Genomic DNA, 10,512 nt, shown 5'->3' on the forward strand with positions numbered 1-10,512 from the left:
ATTTAAATTTAGGGAAAAAAATGACAAAAGTCACAGATATACCTCACAGTAGGATTGTATAGCTAGTGGCTTTCTGCCATGGGGTAACTTGAAAGATTATTTTCCCAGTGTAATGAATTTTTCATTTCACACATTTTAAATAAACAAAGTTGAAAAGAAAACACTCTCTAAGGAAGACACATAAATAGCCAAAAAATGCTCAATGTCCCTTAATGTAAGGAAGATGCAGTTTAAAACTGTATTACTGAGGTCAGCAGGTGGCATGGTGGTTAAGGCACTGAATTCTCACATGGAAAAACACAGTTTGAGCCTCTGACCCATTGGCTTGAAAATCACGCTGGGCACATAAGCATCCATAACCAAAATCCCAAGAAGAGAATAGAAGAGAAGAGACCGTGGTATGATTCCTCTCTCCCTCTCTCTGTCTCTCTCTGTGGTGAACACATGCATCCTCTGGTAACAAACTAAAACAAAAGAAAAACAGCATTATCAGAGAAATCACAATAAATTGAAATAGCATAGCCATTTGTAGGAAAAGAAAATCATAGAACACATAGCAAGTATATAAAAATAAATTGTTTAGTTTTGTTTCTATACATATATAAAACTATTTTATTTTTGTACATAAATTATGTGAGAAGAATAAATAAATGGTGTCTTTTATAAGTCTTTAATGTTTCTTTTGTCACCTCTGCTCTGTTTTTTCCAAATGTTCAGAAACACTGCTTTTTATTCTGTTTTACCCTATATTTTTTCACTATGCTGTAACTATATTATATATGCAGTTTTAGAGAAAGATAACCATGAGATCCCAAAAGCTTAAAAAATTAATGAAGAAAATTGTGCAGAGAGAATACATTTTCCTAAGAATGATTCCTTTGACCCCTTTTTCATGACCCACATTCATATCTTAATCTCCTCTTAAGTGGTTAAATAACCATTATTTACATTATAGTTTATGTGCAAATTCCATTTGCTTGTTTACTGTATATTTATAACCTATAGAAAATTGTTCAGACTTTTAAATTATATGTTTGTTATTTTCATTATTGGATATTCAGAGCGAAGATAAAATACATCGAACATTTTCTCATTAAAATTAATGGATTTGTTATTTATTTATTTATTTATTTATTTATTTGATGTAGAACATTTATTTATTTTTTCCATGAAACACTCAAAGTTTAGTTCAGTGGGAAATAATTTTAGTCAAAGAATTTTACGTTCTCTTGCTACATACATATCTTGCCTTTGTAATAGGAAGTGACATTGTGATCCATTTCATCACAAGTAAAATATTACAAAATAATTACAGGAAAATATTAAAAATAACTCAAACAGGAAAGGCAAGATGAAATAAACTGGATTTTTAGAAATCTCTATTCCAGTGCCCACAGTACACAAGAGAGTCAAAACAATAAATAACTAAGATTCCCCTGATTACAAATTTCCAAAGAACTGGAGAAGGGGGAGAAATGGGATGAAAATGGTGTGAAAGGGAATAGATGTTAGCAGTGCTGCTTTGATAACCAATGTATTTAATGAAATATCCTCTCCTATATGCAGTAAAATCTGAACAAGGCTGAACTTTAGTATATTCTTTGAACTGAAATGAGAAAATACCCTATCAGTGGAAATAGCTCTTTCAACTAAGTTTAATAACTTATCCTCTTTTCCAAGAACCACTGTTAAGAACAAAAGCCTGTTCTGGTATCAAGAGCGATCACTGTTGTTCTTCCACCTCTGTCATGAAAGCTTCATAAACCGTCTTTAGTTTGAACTGAGACAGAAACAGAAGGGCCAGATTTGGGGCTGTTTTGGCAAGAGGCACAGCAGAATTATCCTCTGACTTTCTTTGGGGAATAGCCATAGCCCCTTTATTCTCCCCAACGCACCCTCAGTGCAGTGGGCACAAATCGAGTGATCTCTGCCTTGTGATTAGTGATCTATGGTTTGGCACTTTCTTCTCAATGGTGGCTGAACTTGTATCATCCGCCTAGAGTCACCGAATCACGTTGGGTGGTACATTTAAAACCCCTGTGTTGAGCGAGGGACCTGGTGGGAAAAGCACTGGTGAGGCAGGTCCAAGAGGAAGCACTAAAGGTGGGCGCATCATGCCAGGACAAAATGAAAGGACACCTGGAGGTGCAGGGGGAGGTAGCCTTGGTGGAGTTCCTTGAGGAGGAGGACTTGGAGGCAGACCTGGTGGTTAATCTGGGAGAGGGCCAGAAGGCCAGCGTGGTGGTGGTCCTGGAGGGAAAAGTCAGGATAAAGGTCCTCAGAGCCCTGGCATTCCAGGTGGTCTCAGAAATAGAGGTGTTCCTGGTAGAGGCCCAGGAGAAAGGCCTGTGGGTGGCCCAGGAGGCCATAAAGTTAGGCCAGATGAAGGTCTGAGAGGAGGTGGTCCTGGCATTGGAGGTGCCTGAATCTGAAAAGGAGGAGCAGACTATGGGAGTGCCTGCTGCTGTGAAGAAGCAGTGGATGTGCCATCAGAGTGAAATTCCTCTTTATGCTGTTTTTGTGACTGCTTTTGTGCTTTGGAATCATCAGAATCATCAGCATCAACATCATCCGAAAATTCCTTTACTTCTTGTCCCTACTTTGGGATTTCCTAACTTGCCATGTAAAGCATCATGGCTTGAAGAGGAGTCAGCTCCTTCATGTTCTTTTTTTTTTTTTCTTGATTTTCCAGGCATATCTGCAAATCATACACTCAGACCTGACTTTTTCCCTTCATTGTTGTCTCTCTCTATCATCCCGATGCACAAATTCATCCCCCTCAGTTTCTCCATCTGATCTTCCAGTACACCGTCATCATGTTTACCTTGATCCATGTCCTCTGGATAGCCATCATCTTCACTGGTGCAGGAATGTCATCGTTGTGACCCTGCTGAGCAAGTTCAGGACTATATAACATGTCTCTCTCTCACCTACGAGGAGTAAGATCTAGGGCAAAGCCCATTTTATGGCCATACATCTGCAAAACCTGAGGAGGAGGTGAATCAGGGGAGACCAGAAGGCAAAGGTGGAACACCATGTCCAAGAAGAGGATGTGTTGAAACTATCCAAGCTGGAGGTCCATTCTTAAGGGTGGAGGGTGGCCAGGCCCCAGGAAGTGGAGTGTCCTGGATCAAGATGTTGGAAGGAGCATATGGCGTTTCTGGCAAGGGAATACTATCCACGGCTGCATGCAATACTGGCTAAGTTGAGCCCTCTTCCGTTCATATCCTACTTCTAGCTTTCACAATTCCTTATACAATCAGGATTCTCTTTTTCATAGAGTTGTAAAATATGTTCAAACGTTTTACACAGCTTCTTACTTAAGTTGAGCCCTCTTCCGTTCATATCCTACTTCTAGCTTTCACAATTCCTTATACATATCAGGATTCTCTTTTTCATAGAGTCGTAGAATATGTTCAAATGTTTTACACAGCTTCTTACTCTTGTCTTTCAGTACTTTCTCATTTAATTGTGGTTGAACTGGGCTAAACTACATTTCACTACATTTTTCCATGTCCTGAATAATCTGTTTGGGATCCTTCGTCTTCAAAACTGCAGCTCGTACCATCATCTGTTATGTTTTGTTCTTTTAATTCTCTCTTCCAGGCTTCCGTTTGAGCTTGGTCTGTGGGGTTCATAAATTTCCCACTCTTACTGGATGATGTCAATCTCTGTTCCATGTTGATGATCTATATAGCTCACTTATTCATTTAAAAAAAAAATCACTTCTGTTGGACTTCACTGTTTGCAAGAACCAGTGAAGGGACAATTCCTGGTCTATTTTACTTTGTAGGAGGGCTTTCACCTCAGCCTCTTGGACAACCACTCAGACGCCACCATCTTGAAACCTCATTCCCCTCTGCCACCATTACATCACCTGGATTTGTTGTTTTAGAAATTGCTTACCAGATGCTCACTTAACAACAGGATTTTTCAGGAGAAAATAAGACTCCCATTGGGCTAATGGCTACCACTTCTGTTTTTCTTCAGTAGAAGACTTTTGCCAAGTAATCAGAAAAGAGATAAAAAGCTTAAATAATCAGGTTTCATAGTGGCACAGCAATAATGAGACATTATGTGATGTTGACCCACATGGGAAGGTTTTAGGTTTAATGTCAAAAGACCTCCCTGAACAAGCTGGGTATATAGGTGCTGATGGTCTGTGGCTGTCTGAAACTGAGGGTGTAGAGAACCTGTTCAGGGTATGCTCTCTCATTGTCTCTTTCTTTCTGTCTGTCTTACTCAGAAAAAAAGAAAGAAAGAAAAAATCTTATAGAATTAAATATTGAGAACAAGATGGTAAAATATTTTCTTACATCTTCACATTGCTAGCTTATTCAACAGGAGTAATGTTCAGCTTTATTTGCTAACATTGGGAATAAGGAATATGGAATAAACAAATATTCAATGAAATATTAATTCCATGAACTTACAAAGGGATTAAAATATTGAACATTTACTTCTAAAAAACAGTGAGTAATTTCTGACATCTCGTTAGTTCTTACAGTCTTCCGAGCAGAAATACCCTCAAATTTTTAATTATACATGTCTATAATAAATTAATTGGAACATATACCCCCAATATTACTGATTGATGTATATATTCTATTCATGTTCTACTACATTAATGTGATGTTAAAAGATATAACAATTTTCAATAAGGCAAGATGTTCCCAATTTGAGCATTTTTTTTAACAAAAATTTGCCATAGTATGCATGTACTTGTACAAGAGAGAAAGAGAGGAGAGAGAGAAAAATTGAGAAAGCACCCATGGGGAATGGTCATACCACAATTTCTCTTCTCTATTTCTCCCTCCTTTCATAATTTTAGGTACACAAGTATGCATTTCCGAAACATTTCCCAAGTCTCCAGATCTAAGTCTCGAACATATAGAATCTAGCCGCTTCAACCACAACACCATGAGCTGGCTTGAATATTTTATTAAAAAATACTTGCGGTGAAACAATTGAGTTGTGTACACCTATTATACTGGAATGTCATTTTAAAGATGATTTCTCCAGGAAACAGCGTTACCTGTAAAGTTATGTGAATCATATGTGACTGACGGGTGCGTGTAGAGGGTAGTTTTAGAAAATTTCTATTTTATTATTTAGTTTCCTATGATATATCGAATGTACAAGTGCTTAGTTCTCTTATAGCAATAAAAGAAATATAGTTATTTGACATTTTTTCTATTAGTATGATGAGTTATATTGCTTGCTTTTTATTTCAATATTGTACAATAGTGAAAATGATAACACTGTAAGCAAGATTTTCAATCAGAATTATATTATCAATATAAAGGAGGGGCCAGCTCCAAGGCCTGGTGGTTAAGGTAGTTAGATCCCACATGGCTGATGGAAGACTTTCAGTCCTGGACCCAATGGTTTGAGATACATACTGTACCCATCAGTGTGCACTCAGATTCTCAAATAATGGACAAGGAACTGAGGCATCACCATTCGCAATGGGGGAAAATTCCTCCACTCCCTCTTTCTCGGTCTCCCTTTTTCACATGTATAGAATATATATAATACTTTGAGATATAAAAAGTATCTTTTTGAAGCCTGTAATTTCTTATAATGGGGCCTAGGTAAATTTATCACTAATATATATATATATATCAATAATATATGTCACTTAGCTTGTAAAGTGAATGTTCCAGCATAAATACTTTTCTCACCAGTCCAGTTGAAAATAGTATACACATTATAATTCTTAATCATTAATATTAATACTGACTTGCAATACTTCATATTTTAGAAGTTTTTGTAAAAATATGGTATTTTATTTATAATAAGAAAAATTCATTATATTGTTGGTAGGGAAATTAACTTTTTTTATTCCCTAAAGAATCATTAAATTATATTTTCAACATATATGTGCTGTTTCTAAAAGTTTAGGGAAACACTAACATAATATTTAATTGATTTATGTTTCCATTGCATATTATAATCACATCTAAAATAAGTTTTTGAGAATCCAATATATGTATTTTCATAAACCGTTTCGAAAGCTGTATTTATATAACTGCTGTACTGTGTGTCTTGCAGTGATTGAGTTCAACTCTATTTTAAATTGTTTGACAGATCAATTGTATCTATTACCATAGAAGTACTTTTCTTCTCTTATTTGAGCCAGTGTTGACTTCTCTTTAGTTGGCATCTCTTCGTATAATTTCCATCTGTACAAGGAATGTAAAATACCATCTCTTCTCTTTCTCAAAGTGGTACCTACAACCCAAGTGCCTCTTCAAAGCATTATATTCAATATCCATCTTCATTTAATTCCCAGGTGCAAACATTTCCTAAATTACAGCTCTGTGGTTCTAGTTTCAGGCAATCCGGGACTACTCTCCTAAATTATACTCTGCAAACTCTACAAGTAAAATAATTTCGGGAATTTCATGGACCTTCCTGTCTTAATAACAGCAATGACAAAGCACAGCGGGGGAGAAGAGACTGAGGATAGAAATGGCTGAGCAAGTGTTAGCAGTCAGCTCAGTGCTGGGAGGCAAGTCTCACTAAAAATGTGTCCACGTTCGCCTCATCCAAAGATGATTAAGAGAAATTAGTTACATTTCTTTCTTTTTAAAAAATTGTTTATACTTTATATTTTTTTCATATTTTTATTTCAATTTATTTTATACATTCAATCACATATGTCACTTAGCTTACAAAGTGAATATTGCAACATATATACATTTATCACCAATCCAGTGAGAATACTATACATATTATCTTCAACATACAATAACACGTTTCTTTGTTCCATAATGCCTTGCCTGTCTATTTTTCTCCTTAATGTCATTCCTCAGACTCTCCTTCACTCACCCTCTTTCCATACTGTATCTGGTATTTATAACCATTTTCTATGTTTCTATATCCTCTAGTTATTCAACTTCAGCTACAGAGTGCAGACTGTTGGTATATATTAAGTGGAGTTATACAATGTCTCTCCTTCATAGTCTGGCTTACTTCATTCAGCCATATATCTTCCATATTTATCCACTTTCTGTCAAAAGCCAGGGTCTTGTTTTTTGTTTGTTTGTTTGTTTTATGTCTGAATAGTACTCTAATTTGTGCATTAGAACAACAGAACTTGATGCATTAGCATATAGCTCATGACATATCTGATATTCTATAATCCATTAAACAGAAGAAAATAAAGGTCTAGAAGTGAGACTGTGTTAATACTTCTGGACAGTCAGATCCAAATATTGCATAATAATTACACACTGGCCTACATATACAAATATTAATATGCTTTGAAACAAGTAAAAATGTAGTGAATACATGGAAATTAAAAATAATTATATTGGGTTGGGTCAGCTCGTGGCGCAATGGTTGAGGTGGCTGGATCCCACAATCATGATAATGTGGTTCAAGTCCTAGACTCAGTGGCTTCAGGAATTCACTGGGTACGTATGTGTGTGTGCCCAAAACCCCAAGAAGAGAATGGAGGTGAAGGAAGGGATTGCAGCATGTTCATTTCCCATGGGGAATAATCTGTCTCTCTCCCTCTGTCTGTTCAGCAAAAAACGTGCTCCATATAGCAAACTACAAAAAACAAAAACAAAAGAAAACCATACAATTAAATTAGGCATTATACATATGTGTGTGTGTGTGTGCGTGTGTGTGTGTATATATGTCTGTATATGTATATATATATATAGAGAGAGAGAGACAGAGAGACAGAGAGACAGAGAGACAGAGAGAGACAGAGAGGAAAAATGTGAAATTACCCTCCTCCCAGAGGGTATGGCCAAGCTGTAATCCCTTCTCTATTTCCTCTTGGGATTTTGTGCACTCATGCAAATTCACCCAGTGCAATTTTTTTATATATATATTTTTTGTTTGTTTTATTTTGAGAGAGATTTTTGCTACAGGGTACATGTATTTGCTGGAGAAACAGAGAGACAGAAAGTAAGAAATCTCATGGTGATTTTCAAGCTGCTGGGTCCAGAACTTGACCTGCAGTCAGTCATGTGGGAGTCCAACACCTTAGCCACCATGCCACCTCCTGGCCCCAGGCATTATATAGTTTTAAAGACTACAAGTTAGGATATACTCTGTTGTTTAAAATAAAAAAGATATTTTAAAATAATTGATCTTATAGTTTCTTATAGCATTTAAAATATTTAACATTATCAATAAAATATTTAAAGAAAAATATTTACTATGCAAGCCTCTAAAATAATAATAAAATCTGCCTCAACATAAACAGAATGTATTATGAATAGTGCTCATATATACGAAAGCAGAGAGTCATAATTATCAAATGTATTTTAAAGGAAAACTTTGACTTTCCTCAGGTTTAACACTTTAACTTTTTAGTTTGGAAAGTTATCATATCTTAATTAGTGTGTATGAAATACCCTCCCCTCAAAAACTTGGACCACAGGTAGTAGTTATGAAGAATAGACACATAATAAGAGGTAAAAGCTTTGTATTTTAGACAAAAATCATAGTGATTAAGCTACAATTAAGTTGTCAAAATAATAATAGCTAGACTCATTTATTCATAATTAAAGAGTAAAAACTGACCTCAAGACAGGACAACATTTTTCTCACTGACAAATTTTACTTAAGACCATTTATGCTTTTACGTGCCATCAGCCCACCATAAATGGAGCCCCTCTAACAAAATGCTCTAGAATCTTGCCTAATTGCAACACAGCATGGCACTCCTGTATGTTCTCCCTTCCTCACCCTGCAAGCCCTCCTCATTGTAGAGGTATTAGCAATCTTTGCTCGTGTCTTCTGTGGTCTCTTAATAGTCCATGCCAGCTTTCAAATATTCATGGACTTCTGGCTTTTTTTTTTAAGTTTATATTTCTTTCTTTCTTTTTTCTTTTCGTTTTTTGGAGAGGTTTTTGCTATAGGGCGTGTAGACTCACCAGACAGACAAAGACAGAGAGACAGAAAGCAAGAAGTCACCCCCCGGGGAGGATGGTCACGCCGCAATTCTGTCTCCTCCATTCTCCTCTCAGGAACTTGGGCATGCACACACACATGCTCCGCGTGAGTTTTAAGCCATGCGGTCTGGGAAGTGAACCACGGTCGACTACATGGGAGTCCAGCGACATAGCCATTATGCTAACTGCTGGTCCCAAGGTTATATTTCTTTCATGAGAGTAAGAGACATGTACTCTACCAGGGTTCTCATGCTGCATTCACCTCCAGTCTCATCTGGCCTGGATCATGGGCATGTGTGCATGTGCCCAGTGTACTCAGGAAGTTCTAGGACACAAGTCCAGGGCCTTTCCCATATGGGTCATTTGTGTTATGATTGCACCACCACCTGACCCTCCATGGACTTCTGATGCTACAAATTGCCCTCCTTGCCCTCATGCTGTAAGTCATTAAAGTGGTAATTACTGCATTAGAGTTCAATGTTCTTATGAATTTCCTTTCACCCCTGTGCAAAATGTCTGAAATACTAGCTTGGAGCTGGGTGTGGAGACAAGGATGTGCTTCTTTGGAGTGACATTACTTGGATATAAGTTAGACACACGGTGAGGGTGATGGGTGTTCTCGTTGTTTTCTCCTGGGTGGGAACTTTTGCCCTCTGAGCAAGTTGATATGATGGCACCAGAGACCCATGTATCCTTAGCCTGCCACATCTAGGGTACAGCCTCAACTCCACAAGTGGGGATTGGGTCAAGAAAGGGGTATTTACAAACTCTTGAGTACCTTCACTTATAATTAAGCCTCTGTAGGTTGGTAGGTTGGTTGGATGAGCAATACTAGCTGTCTGCTCCATTCATGGGGATACCATGGACTTCAAATATAAACTGTCAGGAGAAGCTTTATGTTTAGGATTGTATCAACCCAGAGTGGAATTTCTGTCATGCTAGGCTAGAAGGCTGAACAAAAAAAGGCAGATTGTTTAAATGCCACTGTTCTTACTAAGATTCAGTAGACATTTTTAAAATAAATATTTTCTGCATACCTTTAGGTAAATTTTCAGAGATTTGATATGATTGCATTTATAATACAATTTTCACAAGTTAGGTTTGTTTCTTTGGGACCTAAGTCCCTTTGGCTCTTCACAAAATCATTTGAAAATGGAACTCTTGCATGTAAACCTTTCATGATAATAAAGTTCTAATAAATATATGCAAACCATATTCAATTCTTTAGTATTAGAAAAAACATGTGAAATGGTTATTTTAAGAAATGTTTTGCACAAATTATTTGATATTAAATTTAATTTTTAGTATCTTATTTAAATTTAAAATGCTTATTTTATATTTTATTTAGTCCTCATTATGTTGTTTCTTACTATAATATTTTTATTTTCTTAATAAGTAACTAAAACTCAAGAGAGTTAGGAAATACCCATAAAGTAACACAACATGTGAGTCAGAAAGCCAGGGTTCGTTTGGCACTATGTAGAAATTAAACTGAAATGATCTGGGCCAGCAGGTAGCACAGAGGTTAAAGCATTGAATCCCACCTGGCCAGCTGTTGAGTCAGAGTTCTAGAACCAGCAGCGTGAAAAACATA

The 10,512-nt window shown here is 36.7% G+C and overlaps 1 pseudogene; it reads right to left on the bottom strand.

Annotated features, from left to right (window-relative positions):
• Window positions 1–1,723: 1,723 nt before the first annotated feature.
• LOC102494098 (WW domain-binding protein 11 pseudogene) lies at window positions 1,724–3,680 on the bottom strand (annotated as a pseudogene).
• Window positions 3,681–10,512: the final 6,832 nt, after the last annotated feature.

The sequence above is a fragment of the Tupaia chinensis genome, unplaced genomic scaffold (assembly GCF_000334495.1).
Source record: "Tupaia chinensis unplaced genomic scaffold, TupChi_1.0 Scaffold148049_1, whole genome shotgun sequence".
In the NCBI taxonomy this organism is placed as follows: domain Eukaryota; kingdom Metazoa; phylum Chordata; class Mammalia; order Scandentia; family Tupaiidae; genus Tupaia; species Tupaia belangeri.